Genomic DNA, 27,395 nt, shown 5'->3' with positions numbered 1-27,395 from the left:
GACATATTTCCAGCAAAAGGCAACAAAATTAATTCTCTACTTGTGCCCTGCACACACTATCTGATTTACTCAGAGGAAATAAAAGTTTTCTCAAAGTGTTTGATAATGGACCCCCTCTATCAATCACCATGGCATTCTCCTCCTGTGACTTCCTGTGAAGTCTCTGAATGATCCTACTTCCTCTCCATCCAAAAGGCAAAATGAGTTTTGTTTAACCTCCATAACCATAAAACAGAGCTCTTCTGTTAATCTGTCATCTACCAATCAAGACTTCATCCGGAAGCACCCTGCATATCCATTAGCAGCTGGAATACTGCATTGAAATCCTGGTTCCTAGCAGCAAAATAACAGGTTTTGGAACTATTACTGGTCTAGGATAATTCTTCTTCTGCACATGCAGGTGGCTTGTGTGAGTAATTTTTAACAGTTGTAGTGTAAAATACAGCATAAATCCCAGAAGTGCTAATGTAGAACCATCCTATCCAGTGCTCCAATAGGAAAACATTCTAAAACATGATCTCTATTAAAGCCAAAACTTTTCAAGGAGTATAAAGGGTATTTATAACAATGTCTCTGACATACCAATTGAAAATATGGTACATTCTGGTTATGGACACAATGAAAATACTGCTTTGAAAATGAAAACCAGCTTGTTTTGTGATGGCTACAGATAAAATATTGGAGGAAGCATGCTGCTGTGCCTACAGAAAATGACAGATAAACCTTAAGATGACAAATTACAGTTCTGCAGGTAAACAAGATTTATCCATATTTTTTAGATGAAAGTGGTGCTTCTTAGGGTGGCTCAGCAGCTACTATTATTTTTCACAATCTCCGTGTATTTCAGAAGTTTCTGAAAGATGGCACAAACTTATATATCTTATATAACCTTTATTATCAGCATCTTATTTGTAAGGTACTAATTTGCCTCTATCCTGACATACAACATGCAAATCAGGGACAATTTTGGTCAGTTCATACTTTCCTAATTTCTTCTTTTGTCAAGTGAATTCAGAACTTCTCTGCTCTCAGTTTTTTAAAGAGAGAAAATTAAATTTTGCATAGACCTTAATCTCAAATATGCTGTGCTTTCTATGCATTTTAAACCCAGTTTTTGACAGCATTCTTTTTCAAACCTGTTTCACAGAGTTATCGCAACAGTTCATGCTACTTCACAATGGAGAAGCAGTTGGGAATAGTTCTTTTTCTCCCTTACATAAATGACCATGAAATGATATCATATACTATAATGACATGAATATATTAAATGTTCTTTCACTTCCAAACATAAAAAATCCACCCAACTCTTTCTCTCCCCTCCTTCTCCCGAACGCTTTCAATTTCATTAGCAGGCAGCAGGCTAAAGTACAGAATATACAATAAAGTGCATGTAGTGACTACATTACAGGAATTTTACCAATATGAACATTTATGGCTGTCACTTTACCCTGAAATTCTCCCACATCAAAGAGTGTTGTTAAAGCATGAGTGACAGCCAAGGCAGTAGCTGTATGGATAAAATATGGTTGTTTGAACACCTTCCTTCTTGATGTAAAGAAGGTCAAGGGATGTTGCTTTATGCTGTGATGTTCTGGGTAAGTTCATCAGCAAAGCCCACCTTCAGGAAGGGAGTTTCTGAATAGTCACTGTCAACTGTGCAGAAAGGGGTGATGATGGGAAAAAATAAAACCTGAGCTTCCCTTCATTGACACTGTGAAGATTAAATATTGGAAAAAGCTGCTGTCAGAGGTTCTTGCTCATTGGGATTCCACACATCAAAACCAAGAGCTTTCTGGAACTCTGGAAACTTACTCCCAAATTCACAGACAAGCACACAGTATCACAGATGAAAGACTGCTGACTGCTGTGCAGTTAAACCCTCTAATTTACTTAGCATATTCTCTTTCTGAGATCTCCTTGCAGCTGTTCATTGCAAATGATCCAAGGCAACATTCCCGTGGTTGAGACAAGCATAGCAAATTTGAACTAAGGAAACACTTTTAGGAATAGGTGAAAAGCATCTGAACTCAAGAGAAAAAAATGAACACCTCCTAGTTCTAAAGCATTCAAAATGTATGCACCGATTTTGCAGTTTCTACAAAAGATAAAAGCTTTTGCATGAGACTTGAAATTAGTAAGATTAAAGAGTAAAGAATTTATGCCTTTCTTTTAGAAACAAGGGCAAATGTCAGCCAGTGAATTTATACATGTTATTTTGTCCTTGTTGCATTGGCATGATACTGTTCCACTGAGTTCAAATTTACTTTGGGAAACAATACTAAATATAGGTGAGTGCCATTATGAAGTGGGTGAACAATTACTGAATCTAGTCTAGAGAGTGGATTAACAGCATTTTTATAAAAAGGCCAAATTAAAAGAATATGAGAGTGGAGGGAATGGGGATACTAGGAAGTCATCTGTGAGCATATTCCTTTTTTTTCAGTTTCTAGTCAAAGGCTTGGAGATATCCCAATCTCCAAGATCAGTGAAGATGCAGATAGCTCAGAACACTGCTCCAAAGTCCACCTGGGACTGGGAACCCACTTGTGAAATGGGACTGAGAGGGTGTCAAGTCACCAGGGCAGGACTTGGTGAACTACAGTTGGTATCTGCAGACTTCATTGACCTGCAGTGGGTTGAAGGAAACAGTTTTCTGGCACTTCCCGACCTCTGCACATTCTGTTTGGATTGATAAAGTTTTGGTAACAGTTTTGTTTCATTTCGTTTTTGTGAGCTAGAATTCAGAGACTCAAGAACCAAAGTAATTAATAACTAAGAATTTAAAGCTGGAATTATCTTTGAGTTTTGCTCATTTCATACTGTAAAATTTACCTTTCCTAAAAACCAGTTTGTGCCTTCTTGCTTTAAACTAATCTTGTTTGTCTGGACAGGAATATTAACAGGAACACAACATGAAATGAAATATGGTGTTGAATATTAGAATATGGTTGAATATTAGTCTGAAAATCTGCTTCACGTAGCAATTGATACTGATCATTTTATTTAAATATAATTCCTAGAAATCTTAAGAAGAAAGAGCTGTTATTGTTAACGGCACTCACAAGACGTGTGTGCCACCTATGTGTATACAAGCTCCAGAGCCTTTGTGCATGTCTCATGGGGAAGATTCACTGACATAAAGGCACCAATGCAACCAGCCATGCAGTTCTTTGTACAATATTTCTTTCCACTCTTTTCCAGTCTCCCACTGTTATTTCAACCTGCCAAGCTGTCAGGGAAATAGTGTCAGTTGCAGTTCTTATGTTGTAACTAAACATGGTACGTATCCAGGTGCTCTCAAGTTTCCTTTGGTGTAAGCTGGTTACCAGCTCAGCCTTCTGGCAAGTGTTACTGGGATAATCCCCAGCTTCCCTTCACAACATCTCATACAAAAAATCAATGACCTGATTGCTTAAATCTACTCGTTTCTCACAGCTCCTTTCTTCTGAGGACCCCGGATTATGGTGCCTCACTGTTCCAGCGACCAGGGCTGGATGATAACATGTGCCATACAGCTTTGTAAAGGGGTCCTATGAACCTCTACTTTGGATGTAACAAGAGATGGAAGGGTCTATAAAAAAATTTAACAAACACCCCTCCATCCCAAAGCCTCACTTTCTTCTCTCCTGAATGGCTTTGGAATTTAACAGAACCTTCTAGTGATGTCCATTGGCACACTGTTTTCTTTCTAGGCAACGGTGTCCCTCTCTCCTCCAGCCACGTTGCTCCATCTCCCCAAATATTTCAGAACTATTTTGATTCTACCATTAATCCTGGTTTCTTTGCTTTGCTCCAGTTTTTATCAAACTCCTTTTCTTTTCAAGACTCCCACCTCTGCAGGGGAAGAGGACACAGGAATCTCGGCCCACAGGTTATTTTGTTCTAAGTGAATTATTACCATCAATTGAGAAGACACCTGTGAGCAGTAAACAGCTCAGAGGCTGACAGCTCAGACCTGCTCTCTGAACCAGCAGCTACCACAAAACTCAATTTAAAAGCAGTCACTCAGCCCAAATTAATTATATACAAGGCAAGGAGCAAAGAGCAGAATGATCTACTGGGATCTCCTGAAGGCAACCTGGCTGAACTGAAAAGCAACACTGGTAAATTTTCCCCTGCCCTTGCCCTTTCCTTCTGACCACGCCGTAACTGGCAAAGATGCAGTGCAATTAAACACCAAGCACCCAATCAGTGCCATTGCAAAGGACTAAGGGAGAGGGAAGAAACAGGTTTGTAACACTTGCCCACAAGCCTTACTTTCTCTGTGTAAAGTAATGCTATAAAAACAAAATTCCAACTTTTTCAACACCATTTTCAAAAAAAATCTATGGAGAGCAAACATGTCCTCAGAGATGCCAATGGAAAAAACAGGATAATTGATTCCCTCATAGTTTTTATGATACTCTGCCATTGGTCCTAATTGAGAGATTGTTCAAATGTGCACAAAGCTAACATTGTAGGGCAGCTCCCCACTCAGCAGATGTCCTAAGATACATGACACTTACTTTCATGTTGTTTTTCAGACCCAACATTTAAAAATAATTTTCTCAAATCTCATAGAGATATCAGGCCCTTATACAGTGAGTCAGCTGCCTATTGCAAACATGACTCACTCACAATGTGGAGTAAACCCCTGCTCTCTTATAAAATTCACAAGAAGGAAGAAAAGGATGCACAACCTGTTTGCTCTGTGCCCGTCAGGTAGGCTGGTAAAGTAACTGGAAAAAGTTCTGTGTTCACCTCTTGCACAGCCCTGTGCAAATTGTAGGCACACATCTAAAACCATCTCATTATTGGCACTAATTTATTGACAGCAGATAGTTCACTGCAGATGTCAAATCTCAGTCCACCACTTGTCCTGGGGGAAGATACTCAGAAAGAGACCTATCACTCTCCAACCTGTAAAAGCAACAGCTGCCAAAGAGAGGTACTTCTTGTGATCCATAAGTGTCTGGTTTTGTTATGTTTTCCTGAGCTAACTGCTCTGCTGCTTGGCAGATCATCTTTGCTCTCCCCTCATTCAATTCAGTTTCACTGCTTATTCATGTCTCCCTTTTCAGTATCACGTTTCCTTCCAACTATCTTGCATCTTCATAACCAATTTTTCTTCTCCCTTTCCTCTTCTCTCTCCTGTATTCTAACTGATACTTAGATATCAGCAAGTCTGATACTTGCTGACATCAACGCTGTGGATTTTAACTTAAACTTCTACCAGTATCACTCACCCCTGGCTGCTACAAGAGAACATAAACCTGTCTCCATATGTTTCTGCATTGCTAATAGTAGCTGTTTTCTAGGCATTACCAAAATAAACATTATTAGCAGCAATTAGATCTGCTTGATTCAAATCCCCCAACGCATGGTTACACCATAGAGTTGCTTAAATGATATGCAAAAGAGAACAAAAACTTTCATTACTTTTGCTGATTTAAAACCTCACACTTTTAAAATGCCATTGAGGGAAAATGCCATTGAGGAAAAATCCCACAAACACATTCTGAGGCTAAATATTGCAGTTAAAAGTAAACCAGGCTTAAAATAAAAAGTTGGCATTTTAAAGGCCTGCAAATAGGATTAGATCTACCGAGACTATATAAACATTAATAAGTGAAGCTCCATTCAGAGCTAATGTATCAGTGAGTCACGTGAAGACCAGCATGAACTCTTTTTAATTTGCAGCCAGAAGGTTGAAAGAGGTAAAACAACTCCGCAGAAAGGTTCACTAGGACATAGATTAGGATCTTACACTTTCAAACGTCTGTTTCTGTTGGCTGCAGCTCTGTCTGATCACTGCTGAGAGCTTGAGCACTCTCCCACTTTACATCTTTAGCACTCTACAGATATAAAAAACGGAATTCTTTATTCAAGCTGGTTCTCAACCTGGCACATCCTAAGCAGCAGGTTTCTGGGCTTGGGTATTTCTCCCTCCCAACCCACTCTCAACCCCCCCCAGTGCTGAAAAATGACATGACAGTAGTGAACTAAATGATAGTCTTGTCCAACTGTTGCTGTGTTTCAGAACCAGAGACTGTTTCTTTCTACTGAGTAGTCCTGGCGAATGTTTTCTACAATTCCCCACTGATGCTCTCTGGAATGTTATCCTCCTGTAACCTACTTTTTTGAGGAGCCCTTGCTCCTCTGTGTGAGCCACTGGCACCATAGGTCACTGGGTGCTGGGAAGAAAGCCATTCCTGGTGGAGAGCTTTGTCTTTCCTGTCTTGCTGAAGGACATTGCAGAGTGGATGCATTTGAGATACATCTCTTGCCCCTCAGCACAACAAAGCAGAGATAAAAATCAAGAACAAAAGAGTTTCTCTTGTATCTTGGGCTTGTTTGTCTGGGACTTTGGCTTTAGTCATGACACCCAATGAGAAAACCTGCAGTTAAGATCAAAATCCTATTAGTGGTTTCAGTAAGGATTCATCCTTAGAAAAAAAGAGCAAAAGTTTAGGAGTTAAAAATTTAGTGGAAGTTTAGAAAAGGAAATGCTAAGTGTAGCCTGAAATGTGATGTGAAAAATGTGAAAAATGACAAAGGGATGGTAGCAATACACCAACAAATCTGTTGCCAAAGTAAATGAAAAAGTCACCCAGGCAGATAACATCTGGATATGTGCAACCTCAATTTAGTCAAAATCCTAATGTAAACAAGTCCACTGATAGCAGAAGGGTAGTTAAACATTCCACTGCCTTTGGATAATCGAAACCATCTTCCCTTCCTAAAAAAATAACAAACCTTTCAATTATCAAACTCTAAGGAAGGAACTGACAGCTATTTGAAGGATTCTATTAAAATTTCTTTTTTTTTGCTTTGCAAACATGTCTGCAAACAATTTTTTGTTTGTACAGAAACTACAGGAGCTCTCAAATTACTTAATACTTGTAAATACTGGTAATATATGGTACACTGATTATATATAATATAAACACTGTGTTTTGATCTGGTTTATTAGACTAAGGCAAGGGTACACATTCTGCTAACTTTATAACGATATTATTAGTTTCAATGATACTACTATTGAAATAAAAATTGAAAGAAAATGTATTTGCAACTCTGTAACATGGAGTTTCTTTAACATATGCATACTCTCTTCAAGAGTCCTAGGAAAAAATGGTAGGAGTCACTCTGGGAATGGTAACAGTGCAGCAAGGGAATTCAGTGTCTAACAGATTTCACATAAAGGCTGTGGAGGATCAGTGGATACATATCGTATTACACCAACCTAATTATATATTGCAATAGTCATTCAGTCAACTTCTCTGTCAACTTACTGCATTAATATATTATCACTGATAATGAAATTTTGACAGTAATCTGAAACATCTGCAAAAAGTACCATCAAAGCTATTGAATACAGAATAGCATTAAAAAAATACTTCTCTTTTTCCATGGCTAACAATTTAATATAGTTCTAGGGTAAATGTCACATTAGAAATAATTGTAATCATATATGAATCACTTTTCATGCATTTTGCTGGAATGGATATGAAATGGAATAATCTATATATTTCAGCAGAATCCAAGCAATTTTTATGCAGCAAAACTGAAGCCAATACAGCAGGTCAAAATCAAAAGCTGAAGAACACTAACAAGGTTAGGAAGCACCAAGGAGGTACAAAAAGAAAAAAATTCCACTAAGTTCCACTGCAAATGATAACAATTAAAAGGAAAATATCATCCATGTGTGCACCAGAAAATCCTATTGGTAACTAATTAAATAATAAATTCTAAAAATTTGTAATTCCGTTCTCCTGTAGCTAACAAAGCTAAAAAGCTCATTTTTAAAAATAGGTCAAGTCTCTCATCTCCATGCAACAGTGACAGAAGTATTAAACTGGTTGATTTAAAAAGAAAGGGATCATCAGAACCCTTATTCACACATAGTTATGCAGAAAAAATCACCTCAAATGAAATTCAACAGAACCATATTTTATGCTGAAAACACAAGTAAACCTCATAAACAACACAGACAATGTGAAAATAGGCTATGAAGTTTCTAAAAAAAAAAAAAATAAATCAAAGGGGAAACTGGATATTTAAAAAGTTAAAACATGCAAAAGTGAAAAGCTTGTTCACCAACAATTGTCTAGTTTATATGAAAATAAAAATGCTATATGGTGCATGTGATGTTGATTGATAACTTAATTTTAAGATGTACCTCATCCTGACTGAGAGATCAGCTGGCTTACTCAGCTCTCATGTACTGCGGAAGGTAAAACAAGTATGAACTAGCTTTCGGATTAGGGCTGGAGATGGAATTTCAAAATATGGAACCCCTGGATCAATTTGCACAGTAAAAATCACATTCCAGTGCTATTTAATAATGAAGGAATCTGGAAGAGATTATGTGACTTTTCTTGAACACACCATGCCCAAATATATGAACAACATTTTCATAAGTGCAAAGATAGAGGGATTTAACTTTCAAGATCGTCACCAAGACAGCCACAAAATTAATCATTTTGAAGGTGTTATTCTATAGCTTTGCAGTTAGTTTACACCCAGCCAGGACATTCTGTGTAACTGCATCACTTACACATGAGGATGTTAACAGTGCTGCATTACACATGAATGACAGCATTCTATCAATCTAAGTCTTTGTGCTTAGATCCTATTTTATTCTCTTACTCTCTAATGTTGGGATGTTTAAATATTTTCATCCTAACAAACAGCTACCCAGAAAAAGATCTCAAAATGTATTCTTGAATCCTTCATACTCCTGCTACATTTTGGCAAGGAATGACTCATCACCTGACATATATTGTGGCTGTACTGTGATTTTCCTTCTATTGAAGAAAATAAAATTCATTCTGAAGTTATCTGATTGTTCACAATGATACTGACCATTAAAAAAGGAACTACTTATTTCTGCTAGAATGTAAGTTTCTGAGTAGAAAACCTGAAACAGAAAACAGCAGCTCAAAAGTAGCTCATTAGCAGACCTATTGATCTCCTTGAGCCAAGTTTTGAGAAAGAGAACATGTGCAGAATCCATACTTTTTCAAATATTACAATTAAGATCTTTAAATTACACTGATGTGGGTATTCATCCTTAGTTTCATGTTAATCCAAAGCCATGCTGAGGCTGTTAAGCTGTGCATCCTGCCCTAATTCAGCCAGCAAACAAGGACTTTCATTCAAGTAGCACTCACAAAATAACATTGCAGTGTGCCCCTCCAGGGGCTCCAATTTTTGAGAATGCTTAGTGTCCTCTTTTGAATGTACATTGTGAAAAAAGTACTTTGTAACTTCACCCAAACTAAATGCTTCCAGCTTAGAGATTGAACACCCCAGAAGTGGGACTTCAGATATCACCACCAGACACTCCTCCCCTCCCTCCCTGAAAGTTTTCAGGAAAAAAACCCCAACAAAAAATGTACCAGAGAGCTCATTAACATCTTTATTATAGTATCCACAGTTGCAGTGCTCCATTTCAGAAATAATATTTCTGCAAAGTATTTATACTGTGTTAAACCCCCTGAGCCATGCTGAAGGTAATCACAGGTACATCTGTTTCTGTCATTTTTAAATTCATAGCCCAATTCAGTTGCAAATAATTAGCTATTTATCACCATGAAGTTCACATTACAAAATCAGAAAGGGTCAATATGATTCTAACCATTTAACAAAAGACAAAGACCTTAAAAGGAGGAAAGGGGAGAAAAACAAAATAAACTGTAGTAATGAATCCCACAGTAAATCAAATACAATCAGTTCTGCTTGCCCATCATACCCCTGGACAACCCAATTCCTTTGTTTTTCTTCACAGACTTACAGAATATATTGCCATACATATCATTTAAGTCCATCCTTCACTTTTATAGCCTGAAGACGAGAATTATTTAGTCAAAATAACATGAGTACACAGCTCTTGTAATACTGTTGTGACCTCGGTTTCTAACACCTGCAATGTAGCATTACGATAAGTCACAAAGTTTTTTCACTTGCAAGGACATCTTAATTATCCCACCCATGACATGAATGTTTTTGGAAGATAAAGTCTGTAATTAACTTGTTGCCAAACAATATGTTTACTGTCCCTGAAGGTCAGTTCTAGTATAAAGACATAAGGACACTTAACATTGGGAGAGGTGGATTGTAACTGCCATCAAACATTAACCAAGTGGTCATCCATTATCTCTAGTAGCAGCAATACAGAGTAGGAAAATATTCCAAGCACCATAAAATAACTGTGCTAAAATAAACCTCTAGTGCAACACACAAGGCTTGCAGTACGTAAGTACAACTAGAGATGTGCTTGAGCCATTGTAACCAGACTTGTTAGAAATTCCACTTATTCTCAGTAGTTGGACGGTAGTGGGAGAATTTGCTCAAGACTGTCAAACAAGATTGCTTCTGTACTATGGAAATCTGTCTTTGCTGATTGTCCTTGTTGGGAGAATTTAGGTTCTGAAACTGTTTTTAAAGATTATACCAAAACACTTGCAAGAGCTCCTCGCCTTGTTTAGTTCTGAATTTAAACTACAGATTTGTATATCCCAGTCTGAGTAAGAAATCCGTGATCTGCAAAGGGCAGGGTGAGGATGTATGAGTATAGGTGTAATAAGGGGTTTCATTAGCCCTGCACAAAGCCATGAAGGGCAGCTTGGCACTCCTGGCACAATTCCTATACCAAAGTAGACCCCGGTTCCAGGCAAATGAGAAAGTAACCGTGTTTGATTAAAGATCTCCTATAATACATCAACTAGTCATGTGCATGAGCTACGAGAGGTACAAACAGGAAGAAAAAAAGGCAAATGATGGGATAAAATGAAAACCATAATGAAGAAATATACATAAAGCACTACTATGCTGTTGTGCTCAGCCTCTGACTCACATCCTCATCATTATTCTGTATTGATGTCTGAAGAGGCCACCTAAAAACAGAGACTAGACAAGAATAAGAGAATAAAGATAGGTATTTATTTGAAGGGCCTTCAAAGGTACACCCTGGGGAGCCAGAGGCTACTGCCTAGATGGACCCCAAGATGGACAACAGGTCACGAGTTCTTCACACTTTTATAGGTTTGGTTCATTTGCATATCAGGGTTAATTCTCCAATTAAAGCTTCACTTAATGATGTCGTTTCCCCAAGCTCACCCCCCTCTTAAGATATTGGTTTACACATTTTGGGCCTAGGACGGTCTGGGTGTCCTTGAAGAGCAGGCCTGGAGAGGCTTTGTTATGTCTGCCTAGCAGGAGAGAGCAGAAATTAACGGGCTACAAGAAACGTCAGAGTTACACACTAGGCAGTACAGGATGTGAAAAATAGGGAAGTTAAAACCTAAGGCGTCAGTATTTTAACAGGAAACCTAAAAGACACTTGGCCCTTCCTTTGCTTTACGCTCTGCTTACAGTCAGAGACAGATGGAAGGAATGGAAGGCAAAGAAAAGCAGCTAAGAAAATCACAGAGGAATAAAATAAACTTTGCCCGACAAGACCCACTCTGTCGTCCCACGCTTACAGCATGCACTCCTTCATGCAGAGAAATAGGTAACAACTGAGAACTTGTGTTTTCCTCAAAGTATTGGACAATATGGGAACAACTTGTGAAGAAATGGCATATGGAAGAACCTAAACATGGCAAACAGGCATGAGTGAAAAAAGTAAACAGGAAAAAAGAATTTGGATGAGAAAATAGGAAAGATGAAAATGTTGACTATTCAGACAAAGGAAGGAAAGATTCAGCTACAGAAGGGAAAATATTATGAGTTTAGATAGGGAAAGAAATGAGAAATCTGGAATGCCAGAATCAATGAATGTAAGACCTGGAGGAGGAAGGGGAGTCTGGAGACATACACATCCAGGTGTGACCGTTAACACTGCACTGAGCTAGTAAAGTTCTTTTGGCATATCCCAGACCATTAAAGAAGATACTCTGAATTTGTACTTTGAAGCAAAAGTAGTTGATTCAAGTCTGTGTTGTTTGAAAAACTCCTGTATGCCAGCACTTAGATACTGGAATAGCTCGTCTGTGTTGAAACATGGACTATTTGCTGGTTTTCCATTGAGAATAGATTGGATTTCAAATTCCCCCACTTAGTTACCAGCAGCCTTTCCATCAGCTGGAAACACTTTTCAATCCATCTTGCCAACTTTTGACCTATGCTAGTTACTTTTGGAAGGTGAAACCCATCAGGATCAGGCATGGATAAGCAATTCTCCACTGAGAGCATGTCAAATAGACATGCAGCCTCCCCAGAGCCAGAATGCAGCAAATGTGCATTTCTTTAGAAGGGACACTTAGAGCTGTTCATATGGAAGCAAATAACAAGAACTTATGTCAGTCTGCATTTCTCTTGTAACTGATGGCAGGCATCACACATGCTATTCATTTTCTGAAACAATATTGGAGAGTGCTGTTTATGTGCTGCCTATAGACCATCTAATTAAAGAGCATAGCATATTAAAGCAATTGAAATAAAGTAATTTGTTTCTGTAGCACAAAATAAGGCGTCTGATAGGCAAAATAACTGATGTACTGTACATCACTGTACGTTACTGACACTGTACATATTTGCCTGAATAGGATGTATAACAAGCTATTGTATGGTAAGAGAAGGCTTCAGCTAATCTCGGCCCAGGAACTTTCCATGTTCTTCCTTCACTACTGCCAGTGGTCCCCTTGAAGTGTCAGGGAGCTGCAAGTTGAGCTTGGACTGAGCTCTCACCTTTGTATGTGAAATGGAAGACAAAGGTCTGTCACTATGGATGGCTGGAAGCTCATGGCACCTGATGCCATAGCAGTATTATCCTACAATACTGCAGATGGAAGTATACCCAAGTCCTTCCTCATGTTCTCCCCATCATTACCCTTCACCATCCATACACATTTTTTTTTTTAAAAAACAAGTAACCACAAGTCCAGCTCTGATGTCTCTTTGATTTCCCAGATGATTTCCTGACTTACTTCTTGCTTGCTGGAAGGAACGCTTCCTGCAGGCTGGTTACACCCAGCAGAGAATACAGATGCCTTGTTGCAGCAGGAGGAAGAAAATCAGAGCCAAAGTCATTATACCCTTAACTACCACCACTCTCCATCCTCTGTGTAAACTCTCTGACAGCATTCCCTTCTTATCTTCTTCAACAGTGTCAAGCAAAATGAAAAGGTTAGATTTGAAGGCTTGTATGTGGCCTTTAGATTAGACATCCCACTTAAAAAAAAAGAAACAAAAACACATCAAAATATTTTTAAAATCACAGAAACACAAAGGTTCAAGGACTAAATTTGCTACCTTAGCTGAATTACATATGCTTTAATACTCCTCCACAAAGAAATACTTAACATCATGCTTCCCAAACTGACTAGGGAAGCCAACCACAGGACCAAAATCTTGCTCCAGTATCCAACAACGTATCGCAGATGCAAATCTCCACACTTTGGAACTCCATGCTCCTTTACGTTGCTCTTCATGCAAAAAAGGATGCTAAAAATGGAAGAGGTAAGTATTCTCAGCTTCAATCTGATCAGGGTTTCCCCTCATATTTCCTGTATTTAGCATCCCTCTGTTCAATTGTCTTTCCCTCTTTCACATATCCACAGTTCCTTTTCTTGTTCTGGTGGAGGCTCTTTGGACAATTACACAGTAGGACATGCAGACAGTGCTGTGAAACCCTCTAAAAAAGTTAGTGTGAATCAGACTCACGGGGATCACAGGTTACCACTCAACTTCACTCACAGCAAGAGCTATGTGTAAAGTTTCACATGAAAAAAAAAGGAATGTTACTAAATACTCAGCCTCCACTGCTATGTCCCAGGACATGTCCACTAGATGATGGATGGCCCTACACATGGATCAGCAGTGGTTTGTTACCCCAGGCCAGCTGAATGGAGTAACTTTTAGAGTAGTTTATAAGTCTTCACACAATACCAGCTTTTAAAGACAATTCAGAATATATGGGCCTTAGTTTTGCATCAACACCATACATGATGTAAACAAATCGTTATCTAAGATTCATCTGTTTGTCTAGAAAATAAATGTCAGTACTGTCAGGAAAGGGAAAAGTTTATGATTAGACTCCAGCTGTATCATCCCTCATAATATTCGCTTGAAGATAGCAAAGATTCAGCACTTGATTTTTCATCCACCTCATTGAAATGGTATTGCAGAGAAGCCCTACAAAAGAACACTTATGTAGAAGCACATACCTTTACAGTCAATGTTGTTATGTAAAAACCATTTTGCAATTAGTTTAATTTTAGGATAGAAAAGCAGTTCAACAGAGTATGACACAGGATGACTGGACTAAGCACAGAAAGCAATTTTGTTTAAACACATGTAGACATCAAGCCAATGATCTGCAACTGCTCAATGGGAAGCCAATGTGCACTTCTCTGTTTTCCTAATGGACTGCTTCAAACATGACAGAAATTCATGCATTTCTGCTGCATGAAATCTCTCCTCGAAGAGGAACAAGGAAACCACCCAGTTTTCCAGCATGTACAGAGGAATTAAGCAACTCAAATCATAACCCCTGCACAAAACCTGCCCATCAATCCTACCCATCAATAAAGAACACTGAGGGAGCCGAGAGTCATTTTGGGATGCCTGGTCTACACTATGTTCATCTTCAATTGTTCAAGCCATAGCACAACAATAAACCTGACAGGGCATAGTGCAGAGACCACATTCCTGTCCCATGAGTGAAGCTCTCAAATGAGGAAAGAGCTGTAACACTACTGCAATCTAAGTTAAGAATACCAATAATAAAATACTATATCTCTGAGTATTTTAAACATGGAATTAAGTTATTTATTCAAAGTATCATGTAACAGCATTAAAAGCAACAGGCACAGGCACTTCACTTTTTTCATGTACGAATGAATTTTGCATGTAGATAGTTAGAGTCTTGCCATGTCATGACTGCAGAACGACAGCGGATACTTATCCACTCAGCCTTAATTAATTTACTCTCAAATGGATACCGCATTTAGAAAGAAATAAATTGTAATTTTATCCTGGAAAACCACTTCACACAAATGGGACAAACTATTACCTCATCTGATTTGTATCTATTTTCTAATCACACAGAGACTTACTATAAAAGAATACAAAAGTATTCTAAAAATATGCAGCTGCTATTGCACATAAATATTCCATCTTCCTCTCTGGATAAAATCCTTCTGAGGGAAATATCAGACTTGCTTAAGGCTTGTTTTTCTTACATCTCACACTGACATGCCTAAAACACTCATATCACTTTTCCATCAAACTTTACATCACCTATGAGGAAATACCTACAAGTTCAACAATGTTCTGCTGCTTGTGTTCTGCTATTTTGGTGTTTTAATTATGTTACTTCACATGGCAGAATGAAGTTTGACATTAGTATTGAATCTCATAAATCATCACTTTAAGAAAATGCATTCCCTTGAGGAGAGGTAATACAGGTCATATGGAAGTCTCTGTTTTAGCTTCAAACCTTGTTAAACAATCTTAACTGTTTTCAGAAAGTCAGTAGTAGGATTGCGCCTTCTGAGGCACATAAGAAGCAAGTTATATGTTAGCCCTTTTTCTAATTTTTTTTCTACTTGCAGTGGAAGTTTTTAAAAAAAAATTAAGACGTCAAAAATGAAAAATGAAACTAAATGTGAATTCAACATTAATTCAAGAGTGCTGGCTCTGGAAGAAAGGCATGATAACACAGTGTCTCAGATGCTAATATAGTGCTAGAGATGCATAGTTAAAATTATAGATGTATAGTTAAATTTTCCTTCTCTTTTTTCATTTTTCTTCATTCTTTCAAAATATTTTACTAAGGAAATGGCTGATGATATAATGCAAAACCCAGTGTACAGCACATAAACATGAAAAAAACAGTTTCACAATGATATTCAGTAATTCAAGATGTCAGAAGCTTACACAGACTTTACAAATAACAAAGCTAATCATGTTGCAATAAATTCCACTAGAACTAATTTCTTAGCATGCTAGTTGTTGCTTTTGTAATGGTGAAATCATGATCCCATAGTATCACTCTGTAAAGGGAACCAATCAATCTGGTTTAACTGTTAATTTACTAATGAAAGTTAAGTTTGAAGTTGGGGCAGCAGAAATTTTGCACTTGCATGACACAGTTTCACAATAACTTGAGCTTATGCTTTAAATCCGATAGGGATGCACACAGACAGGGATTGACACCAAACACTGTGATAGCAGCAGACATACTGTGGTCATTTGCAAAGACTCAGATATTTCTCAGTTTCTTCTTAAAGAGAGCTGCAAAAACGAGGAGGTGGAAGTGTGCAATTCTTTAAAAGGAGGAGGTGGCAGTGCACAATTCTTTAAGGAAATCTGTCCAACTCTTTCTGTTGCTCTTGCCAATTCTTTCAGTTTGTGCATTAAGGATGTGCCAATGAGCCCCTCTCCCAGAATGCCCCCAGTCAGCTGAGGAGTGGCAACAGCAGTGGATGCTCAGTTTCATAAATAAATTATCTCAACACTCTGCACTCCCTTTTCCATGTTTTCAGTCTATTTATAAAGGGAAGACTTGGCTATTGCCAACCACTCTACTTTTGCCCCAATGCACTGTGAAAAGGATTTCTGCATGCCAGAAGTCTGCACAGCAAAAATGCAGATCTATGTGTTTCTCCAAAGGCTGTGTCTGGAAGGCACAGTGCATTAGTACCCGTGGCCTCACTTGGACCACTGGGGTTTAAGGCACAGAACCACTCAGAAGGGGGTGGGGAAAAAGGCAAATTGATGCCACTACTTTTTGGCTGAAAATGAGAAATCTGGGGTCCTATTGCTATAGGCAAGTGGCACACGAATCCTTCGCTGCTCTGCTGCAGGAGACACTCTCCAAAAGAACCAGCATGTATGTGCTGACCTAGGGGTAATGAAGCCACTTCTTGAATGCCACAGACCACTGTGCCACAGGTTTAAATAGCCTGTGGGGTCCTGAGCTGGTCTTACCTCACCTGGGTTCACATAACACAAACTAAATTAATTTTCTCAGAGAGAGAAAAGAGAGAATCAATATTTACTCCAGGATCAAAATGCTTTCCATTTAAAGAACTCAGCAGTCTAGAAAAACGAGGAGCAACCATTTTGTTCCCATGACAAACAAAAGCTTCCTCGCCAGTAGACACTGTATATTGACAATAACCTGTGAGCATCATAGCATGCATAGTAATAAGATGGCATTTTGCTGCAGTGGATTTCTATCTTGTAGATTTCAGGGTGTGGATCTAAGCAGAAATATTAAAGAACCAAAATGCAGTATCTTCCATTAAATAGTAACATTAAAATAATTACAATCAACAAACATTTCCACATCTCCCACATAAGCTTTATTTAATGTGTCCCAATTGAAATGCTGAGGCTATAAATAGTGACTGGTAAATCACCCAGTGATTCAAAATGCAAGGAACATGAAGTTTAGGGTTTATTTGGAAACTGTTATTTTATTGTACTGCAATTAAGTTGGTAGTGCACCAAGCTACCACCAAAAATGTCACACCAAATTAACTTCCTTTTTATTAACCATGGCAGGTCATATAACTAAAAAAGTGATGGTGTCTTGGCGATGAGACTTAATTCAAGGACACTAATTTACAATGACATGGGTTCCTCCATTCTGTATTACCTCATGTACTTAACAAAACACCCTTGAAGGGTCAAATTCTTATGTCATCTAAAAATTATTTTGATCACTCTCTATCTGAACTGTATTAATTTTGCTTCTAATAGAACACCCAGTTTTTACCCTGTCATATCAACGTGGCCTTTAGTGGCCTGGTTCTGTTTCAAACAGAAACATGCTTGTCATCACCTGCTGCATTACATGGACCTCAGTGGTGACTCTGTCACAGGCCAAATAAAACCAGCTCCTGTTAGCCACCCACTGACTGCAGCATGTATGAACAGTCCAGTTTAAAAAATGGACTGAGTTGGTATTTAATCAGTCAAAAACATTCAAGTGAACACCAGCTCTCCATAGTTTTTGGCCTGTTTATATATTTTAAACACTTGTGTTTAAAAAATAGTGTTTCCTCAATGACACTGATCACATGTATTTCTTTCCAGTGGTCTTTAACCAAACCAAATCAAATCCTGAATGTAGCATTTCACCGTCATGCAGAGTGTTTCCTATCTGTTGGACCCTGCAGTTATTTCTGATGGCTATTAATCTCATTTTTCAGAAAAACACCACTTGTAAGAGTGGTCAGTGAAAATAAATAGCACCAGTGATGCAAGAACTGCCTCTTCGGCCAGGACGAGACCAAGCGTAGGCTCACTGTACCCCGTAGGTACAAGGTAATGCCCAGTCCTAAGCATGATAATCTGATCACATAATACTGGACATTACAAAATAGATATTAATACAGATTGAGAAGGTAGTGAAAAAAAGATTAAAATGAAATCAGAAGTGCTATTTTATTTTATTTTTACAAGGGTTTTATGGAGGCTCAGGAACTCCCTGAGCTGAAAATTGGTGGGAATTAAGAGAACACTGTGGAGAGGCATAATCTATGTTTGCTCTGTTCCTGCTCTTCCCTTTGCACTCTTTTATGGTCATTCAGGGACTTGTTGCCTTTTTTTCCTTTTTTCTTTTCACACCATTCTAGAAACACAGCAATAGCAGGCTTCACACATGGAGAGGATGGCGTAAGCTCCTAGTACATTTCCCAGTCCCCAAACTCATTTAATATAAAATCCTCCAGTTGAGGACATAACAGATATTAAACTGATAAAAACATATGCTGCACTTGGTCTTTGCCAAAAGGTCAAGAGGCAAACACGAATCAGCAGACTCGACGGTTTCTTGGTCTGACTCAGTGCGCACGCTGAGACTGAATCATCCCAAGATTTTAACACCACGGTAACAACAATTATGCAGCTTTATCACTCAGATTTATTTCAAAAAGCTGCAGACAGACTACAGAGCCCAAATAACTCACTCCAGGATCTCAATGAGCTCATGACTTCGCACACACAGCAACTGTTTCAGGACAGGAACTTGGGAAAGTTAACAATGCCATGTCCAGTCTCCCAAAATATTTCAGTCTTGATCTGATTATTTCTTCTATGCTAACCTAAATAAAAAGCACCTAGCTCTTCCCTCTGACCTCCAAGCTCCTGCTGCTCAAATACCCCTAGCCCCAAACATTAAGGAATCTTCTGCTTTCTGAATTATAAAGGGGTTATTTTAGGAACACATCTCCCCTTACAGAAACTATTTCACAAAATTCTAAAAAGGTGAGGGAATTTTAAATAAATAACGTATTAAAAACAGAATTACTGCAGTGCATTTTCTTAATCCTTGCTGGACTCATCAGAGCATCTTGCACACTAATTCAAAGACTGTATCTCAGTCTTGCTAAAGCACAATCACTCTGTATCAAACTCCACCATAATTAACAGAGAAATTGTCCACACATAAAGAGCACTAAGTCAATACTGCTAAAGCTTCAAAAATCCTCCCTGTGCACGGAAACAAAAAACGTCTTTTGAAGTTAATGAGTAATAACAAAAGATATTTTAGTAACCTGGAAAAAAACAACAAATTCTTTAAAATTATTTTCATTTTCAAGAACACTTTGTAAACAAACTTGGAAACCTTTTTATCACCAATAATATTTTCAATCACCCATTATAATCACTAATTATTTGTATGAATACAACAGCAGGTCACAAGTAAAAGGAAAGGTATTGTCACAGCAATACCCATCTAATATCCTGATGTTGGTGCTCTGAGCTGCACAAGACAGCCAGCCAGTTGCTTAACTTCCAATACAGAGTTTTCACTGAATCAGTATCAGCAAATCCACTGGATTTTAATGAGTTAAAATATTTTAATAGCATAGCTTTGTTATGTAGTTTAATCATCTTTCCCTAAGGCTCTGAAAAACATTTAAGCATGTGCTTAATTTGCTATTGAAGTCAACAGAACAAACAGGGAATACTTAAGCATGTGCTTAATGAGATTTACTGAGTCAGAATGCGTAAAACCCAGTGTGAGCAGAATCAAAGCCCTGAGGTATTAGCCAAGTCCACCCTGAGTTTCCCTAAAGATACAGGGCCTCCAAAATGTGAATGAAAATTTTGTATTATTATGACATGTCTACTGCACACCCGTATGTCTGAAATATTTATGTAGCAAAACACATGCCAGGCTTTGTAGGTCTTTAAAGTAAGAAATGAAAAAACTTTGGATTTACCCTAAAATACTAGCTGGAAGATTTTGTGGAATTTTGTTTGGTGTAAGTAGTTAAGAAATACCCTTTGACATGAAACAATTGCTGATTCCTCTCATGTTTCCTCCAGAAAGAAAATGTAGTATAATTTAAGTGTTTTGATTTGGGACAAGAGGGAATGGAGGAATGGAGCTAACATACTTTAGTTATCTGCTCCTCTATGAAAAAGAAGGAACTTAATCCAATGTTACTAACTCACTTCCTCAGTCACTCAGGCAAACTGTGTAATCCTCTCACACCTGCATACGAACATCTGCATTGTACCAGTTGATACTTTTTCTCAGCCTGAATTAAATTAAATCACCTGCATGCCTTTAAGCCCCCTTCTTTACTACCAAAGACTACCACTTCTTCCTAGTGCAGGGGAGTTCAGTTTAACAAACAGCAACTCAATGAGCTTTGAATGCAGCATATAAAACTCTACTTTTACTGTCTTCTGTGACATTTAAATGGCCTAAGTGAACATTTAATTTAATTGCAACTAATAAATATTTTCTTGAGAGTAAATGTTAAAAAAAGGGATTTGTTTCCAGGAAAAAAATTCTTCAGATTCCATACTCACTCTAAATGTTCAAATCTGAATTAGCAATATTTTAATTATTTCTCTTTTAGCTTACATGGAAGATCTGGTTTTGGCATTAAATGCCACTGAGACTGTTTGGGGTTTTTGTCCTGCTCAGAAAAAATAACAGTGATTTAGATAAATATTTAGTAATTTCTCTTAATAACATACAGTCACCAATCCTTTCTCTAATATGCTGTCAAAACCAGCAAATCTGATAAAGAAATAACATTTAAATGTTGGCCATAATTGTTACTTCAATATGGCAGTCATTAGCATGGAAGGAGTTAATGTTCCCCACTCTTTTTCTGAGAGTAAAAAAGGCAAGGAACAGCTGTCACTCAGGTGATGAATACAAGCTGCCAGCCTTTTAAACAGCAGGTACAGCATTTGAGCTCTGAATTAATTAGCATTCAGAAAGCCTAAACACGGCTTGATAACTCTGCAAGATGATTTTTGTCCCTTCCTGCAAATTAATACTGCTATTAAGATGAGCAAGGGCACAATGCAGATCGTAATTGTACCCATTAAACAAAGTTTCACAAGAAATTACTTGGAGGCTCTTGCCAAGAATGCATCAAGTCAAATAAAGCCTTGCTGCAAATAACAGACGTACAGGAATCCATCTTCACTTTTTCATGGCATTCACAAAACCACATACAATATGGATTCCTGTGTAAATGCATGAAATGTTTTCTGCACATAAACACAGGCTTCTCAAAAGTTCATGTTTTTTAAAGTTCAAATAGTGGCTTTGTCTCAAAAGCATTCGGGCTACTTCCATACAAGAGCTGCTTCTAACATACATATATACACTGAAAGGGAGTTAACAAGGCCTCAGAGATTATAATAATGTCTTAAAAAACAAGGCCTCCCTCCATCAATGGCTGCTGCAGCACTGCATCAAAGTCTACATAATCCATGTGGAAAATCTTCCTCCTATATTTATCATTTCCTTTAAACAATGAGCATATTTTATAAAGCACAAAAATGATTGATATCAGAATTTAATGATGTTTAATAAGTGGCCATCTGTCAACAGTCAAGAAGTAGAAAAGAAGCACATTATTATTTCCCAAAAGACTAGAAATATTGATGCTAATTAAAAGGCACATTATCATTATCTCAAAGCAATGTCTAAACACTAATCAGACTTCACGTCCAGGGCAGGAGAATGAGGGAGAACTACGGGTAGGAGTGCTCCCCAAATGTGTCTCGGGCGTTGAGGGTCTCCAAACTGGTGTCATGATAGCATACTGATTGGAAGTTGGCAAGCAGCTGGTATCTCCTGACTGGGTCGGCAAGCAATCAAATCCCGATCTGACGTAGGAAAGATTATTCACTTTAAACTCAACTCTTCAGAAGAAACCTTTGGTACATTTTTACAAAGAATTGTAGAAGAAAAGAACTGTGCTAAACATGGCACTTCACTGTTTCTTAATTCCAATTTTCCATCCCCCTTATTTCACAACAAAGTAAAACTTGTGGTGCCCAAATACACGATTAATTGCACCATACTAAACTGTAATGTACTCGGTACTTTTAGCTGAGAAATGGATCAATGTCACATGTACATAAGGGACTCACGTGGTCAGATAGATGGAAACCCACACACAAAGGAACAAAACCCAATTAACATAGTGTCTGAAGCACTTATGACTCTTTGGGCCTCTAGGAAGACCCTCTAGGGTTCAGTATCCTTCAACTTCTTATGCTGAGTGCTGTGGAGGAGGAAGGTACATAAAGGTAGGTGGTTCGGTCTGCTGCTCATGTTTGCCTGGAGCTCTGCCTTAAACATTGTCAGTTTATTACCTTTTAAAATGTAGGATTTATTGCTGTTTTCATAATTCATCTTGATCAGAACCACTTTTAAGCAAGCAAACCTCTACTAACCTCAAAATCCATGCTTCATGTTCTAACTGAGGCCACCAGCAGCCTGTAACATTTTTGCCTCAGTATGTAAAAAGCTGACAAGACTCTTGGCATTTATTGCTTGCAGAAGGGCACAGTTATAGGCCACTGGCAAATGTTTTCCTGCCCTTGAGATATGAGAGATTTGTGAGCAAGATATGACTGATCCCGCCTCCCACATTGTGGAAACTATATGTACAGTCCCAGGTTTAGCAATATTGACTCTGAGCCAGGCCCAGCAGTTCACCAACTTTATGAGGTTTTGTGTTGTTAGAAGAGGAATACAGGCGAGTGATGCAGAATATTCCTGCGTTGAAGGTGAGCAAAGCATAGACAAATACGAAGTAAAAGCTATACTGGGAACAGGTGGAATGAAAATAGGGATGGGAGAACCACACTGAAAGCATGAAAAATGACAAACTGAAAGTATCCCAGGCTGTAGAAAAGCACAGCTACCCTGGCAGTCGAGGCCCAGGGGCATGAGTACCATACCTAATTAAGACCAGGCATTTTTCCCACCGTATGTTTACTGGCTAACTTTTTCACCTATAATTGCCACTATCAAATTACCATCTCCACAGCGCAAAGCCACCTCTAGTCTTCCTCCTCAGGTCAAAGAACCCATTCATCACTGTCAAGTGAAGCATATTTCTACTTTTACTTGTCATTTTCAAACCATCACTTCACACAGGTGTGACCTCTGATCCTGACTGTCCTTCCAACACTCCCCTTCTATACTCTGAGAGTCCTGCATTATCTCCTCCCTGAGAAATATTAAAAAATTTAAAGGAGATGTCCCTGGTTTTGATTACCCTATTCCAATATAACTCCTTGATCTTCAGCACAAACACTTCAATCATTCTGGCATTTTCATTGACTCAAATTAAATGCAGAGCCAGTAATTATTTCACAATCCCCTTGCCCTTTCATACACAAGTCTTCTGCCTTATACAATGACAAAGTATTGCCTCCCAGACTCCTAAATGGTTCAGATACTTCAGATACATTTTGGATATGAATCTGGCATGAGGGGACTCTTAAGTAAACCTTGTGAGGCTTACCCAGTACTAATTATTTGCAATTACAGTGCTTTTCTCATGTTGAGCTCCAATGCTCAAACATGATGTGAGCCATATAACCATACAATAGTTCCACTGATTAACAGGTTCCTTGGGGGGATCAGGAGCACAGGGGTCAAGATCCCCTGCATTTTGCAGCCTCTACATGTAAATTCAGCAAAGCTGATGCAAAAAGGGAAATTCACAGTACTCTTTACATAAATGGGAGATAGGACGTTTAGACAGACACACAGAAATGAAAAAACACCATCAGTATCCAGTTTTACTTGTGTTATTTACTTCCATATTCACTATGGTTGTTTCAAACTGGCACCAAATTCTTTTTTCTCGGTGCCTCCCAGATTTGCCTTCTGACTCTGTGGAACTGTTGTACATTGTATAGCTGTCAGAGCAGAAGCAGAATGTACGAAAAGCTGGATAATTGTATGTTGGGGCATATGGTACTACAGAGAATGTAGGGGTTAGTAGGAAGAAGGGGGTTTTGTTTTGATTTTTTTCAAGAGTCCGGATATGACTAAAGCTTTTTCTGGTGGGCAAAGAAAATAACCCTTGTTTATCCATTTCTCCACAATTTGAAAAGTTGCTTGCGCCTTTTTTTCCCCCTTTTTTGGGGGGTGTGGGGTGGGGAGAGAAGAAGAGCAGAAGTTACCCTTAACATTAATTCTTATTTACGTGACAAATAATAGACCTTCCTTCTAGTTCTCTTCTTGTGTCCTAAGAAATTACGTTCTCAAACAGCATGCATGACACTGAGATTTTCACAAAAAGAGCACTGAAATGAGCTAGCTGCTGTGTAAACATGTCAGGCTTCATACCTCACATGCATTGAAATGACCAGCACAATTCGCTCTTCTCAAAGGTATTGCTTCAAGCTGATTGCTGACTCAAGACAAGAACACAACCCTGGTCACAGTGAGTTTCTGAGTATTTTCTCTGCAGCTGCAGGGTATAGAGGGTTTTCTGTTTGTTTTGCTTTTTCCCCCCTCTTTCATATGAAACCTCAGATTCTGGAGTACAGTTTGGCAGCACCAGGCTGAAATCGCTGCCAGTTTCCTAGGGTACAGAATTTCTAATAACACAAAGCCCTGACTATCTTCTTGCCCTATAAATAATCAAAATTTTGTACCACGGTCGTCCTTAAAAAATATGACTTCTTGTTTTTCTCTCTCGGTTGCAGCTAATCCTTTCTGTCAACACGGTTTCATCTGTAACAAGCCTGCCTGTGACATATTAGGTCCCAATACATCTCTCAACAAATCTCCTGTGCATGGCGTGGTTCATAAAGCACACAGGTTGCAAAAAGGACCACAGAGACAGAGCCTCTCTCCTCTAATGGGATCAGAAAGGCTGCGCTTTCCGATGGAAGACGCTCATCAAAGGCGAGGCCAGGAGAGACAGCACACTGTCAGGGAAGTCCCAGCTCACATATCCTGTTTCTGGTGCATAAACAGAACAGAGCATTCATGATATTTGTGCTCCTGAATGGCTCCTCTGTCGGGTTGAATTATTGGTCACATGTTTATCACTGCCATGCTGGAAAGCTGATCCAGATGATGCTTGCTTCATACTCAGCGATTTTGAACAGCGTTTATCTAGCTTTAAGGGCTGGCATTGTATGGCATTGTATGACTCGCTCTTTAGGACTTGTTCTTCCTTTTTTCCTCCCCTCTTCTGTCCCTACTTCAATTTTACGCTTCTTCACTTGGACCAACATACCAAAAGAAAATGCACGAGGTAGTAAAAACTGGATGTATCATTTTTACCAGCAGTAAATTATCAGAGGCTTCCACTGGTTTTGCAGAAGGCATAATGGGAATAAACTCCGTAAGAGCTATTTGTTCTCCCCACTTACCCAATGCCTGGCCCTCTACCCACAACAGCCTAAGCTTAATGTGCAGCTGTGGAGGGGAGGAAGGTGACAGACACCAGCTTGCCCTCCTGCTTCCTGTGGGAGAAGACGTTACCCCTCCTGCAAAATGCTATTACATGGTGTGGCTGCTTTCTCACACTTTCTCAGGGAAACAGCCCCATTTTCATTTCATTGACAAGGACATGAAAAGTGCCCTCAAATTCACTGTAGAGACACTTGACACCTTGGGGTTGTTTCTTTATCTTCTCTGGGATTTTAAACCAGTTCCCAGAGTTCTCTGGACTTCTCTGAAATCTGTTGTCAAGCCAAGAGTTTCAGTTGACTCAATGGCCTAAAGTACTGTAAAAGCTGATCTTGATGAGTGTCAAACTGCTAATAACGGACAGAGCCCACAATGGCCATGAAATCAAAAATTACAGAGACTCTAGTTTTGTCTTCTGAGATGTCCGAGAAACAGTGTGCCTCTGTGTGCATATACACATTCTCAAGTAGAAAGGCAGAAAACACTTAACTGAGGGTACTTTGAAAAGGATTTAGTCTGCTATTCAAAATTTATTCTGTTCTTTGAGTGATTAGATGGGGCAGCAGAATGACACAGCTCACCCAGTGACATATTAGCTGACACACTACACAATTCTATACTCTTTCAGATTTAGCATCTCACATCACTTCAACAAATACTAATTATAATAACTACTTACCCTTAGTAACTTCTCAAACAATTCTATTACTTACTTTTTACAAGTCTATTTATTTTTATTACGTCTGATGTAGTTAGTTAATGTTACAACCAGTTGAAACATCCAACATATAGTTTATAAAATTTCACCTTGGGCACTCTGCTGAAGTGCTGGCATTGCCAAATCTCCACGGGACATCTGCACTTAAGTAAATACTGTTGCAGGCACTTCAGACAAATTTTCAGACACCAGTCTATTAAAGTTGTTTCCTACATACGAAACTCCCAAATGAACCAGAGACATTCATTAATAATGTGCATTCATGGGCAGAAATTTCTTCACATGGACTCTATAAATCTTCAAATACTTGCAAGATAAATAGTTTGCTTTTGCACAATAAGAAAAGACAAAATTTTGTGTTTGATGAAACACGTGGACCTAGTTTTCTTTAGGAGTAAATAAGCACTTGTACCAAGAACAGATGGGAATAAGTATGTATTTATTTTATGCTCCCTTTGCTATGTTCATAGCAATATAAATTTGCATTTATTGTATTATTGTAACTAAATTTGAGAACCATTCATCTGAGGAAAAAATGCAAGGAAGACTCACATTTCTGAATGGATGTTAATTATCTGGGTAAAAACAATTAGGCCACTGCCACCCTACCTATCTTGTAATTAGGTGAGATCCTAAGAAGAAAAAGGAAAAAACAATGGAAAAAAAAAAAAAAAGAGAAAGAAAGAAAAAAACAGTAAAGAGGAAAAAAAGTAGGAAAAGAAAAAATAGTGCCATCTGAGCAGATTTTCAGCATGGCTGGTCAACCAGCAGTCAGCTAAATAACTCAAAAAGTAAACAGGAAAAAGTTATCTCAGATCATTTACTAACTGTTCAAAAAGAGCGTAACTGTAGTGAAACCACACAACTCTTCCTATCATCCAAACAGAGAAGCCAGCACATGCTATTATTTCATGGGTATACTTTTCTCCTTGAAAAATAACCCTGCCTCATCTAATAACTGGGTATATGTGTTTATAGACAGTAACTGCAGCTGAATACAGGCACAAGTTTAACTTTTTTAGCTGAATTTGA

At 38.4% G+C, this 27,395-nt stretch overlaps 1 protein-coding gene and 1 non-coding gene across 6 annotated transcripts in view; both read right to left on the bottom strand.

Annotated features, from left to right (window-relative positions):
- The window catches only part of MACROD2 (mono-ADP ribosylhydrolase 2), an 893,560-nt gene that overhangs the window by 480,046 nt on the left and 386,119 nt on the right, over positions 1-27,395 (bottom strand). The window lies entirely within an intron of this gene.
- On the bottom strand, positions 18,553-18,743 carry LOC138108861 (U2 spliceosomal RNA). Its single transcript, XR_011150083.1, has one exon. It is a non-coding gene; the product is annotated as a U2 spliceosomal RNA (small nuclear RNA).

This window comes from Aphelocoma coerulescens, chromosome 3, assembly GCF_041296385.1.
Source record: "Aphelocoma coerulescens isolate FSJ_1873_10779 chromosome 3, UR_Acoe_1.0, whole genome shotgun sequence".
Taxonomy (NCBI): Eukaryota; Metazoa; Chordata; class Aves; order Passeriformes; family Corvidae; genus Aphelocoma; species Aphelocoma coerulescens.
Note: the sequence above shows the minus strand (reverse complement) of the source record. Positions and strands in the feature narration are given on the sequence as shown.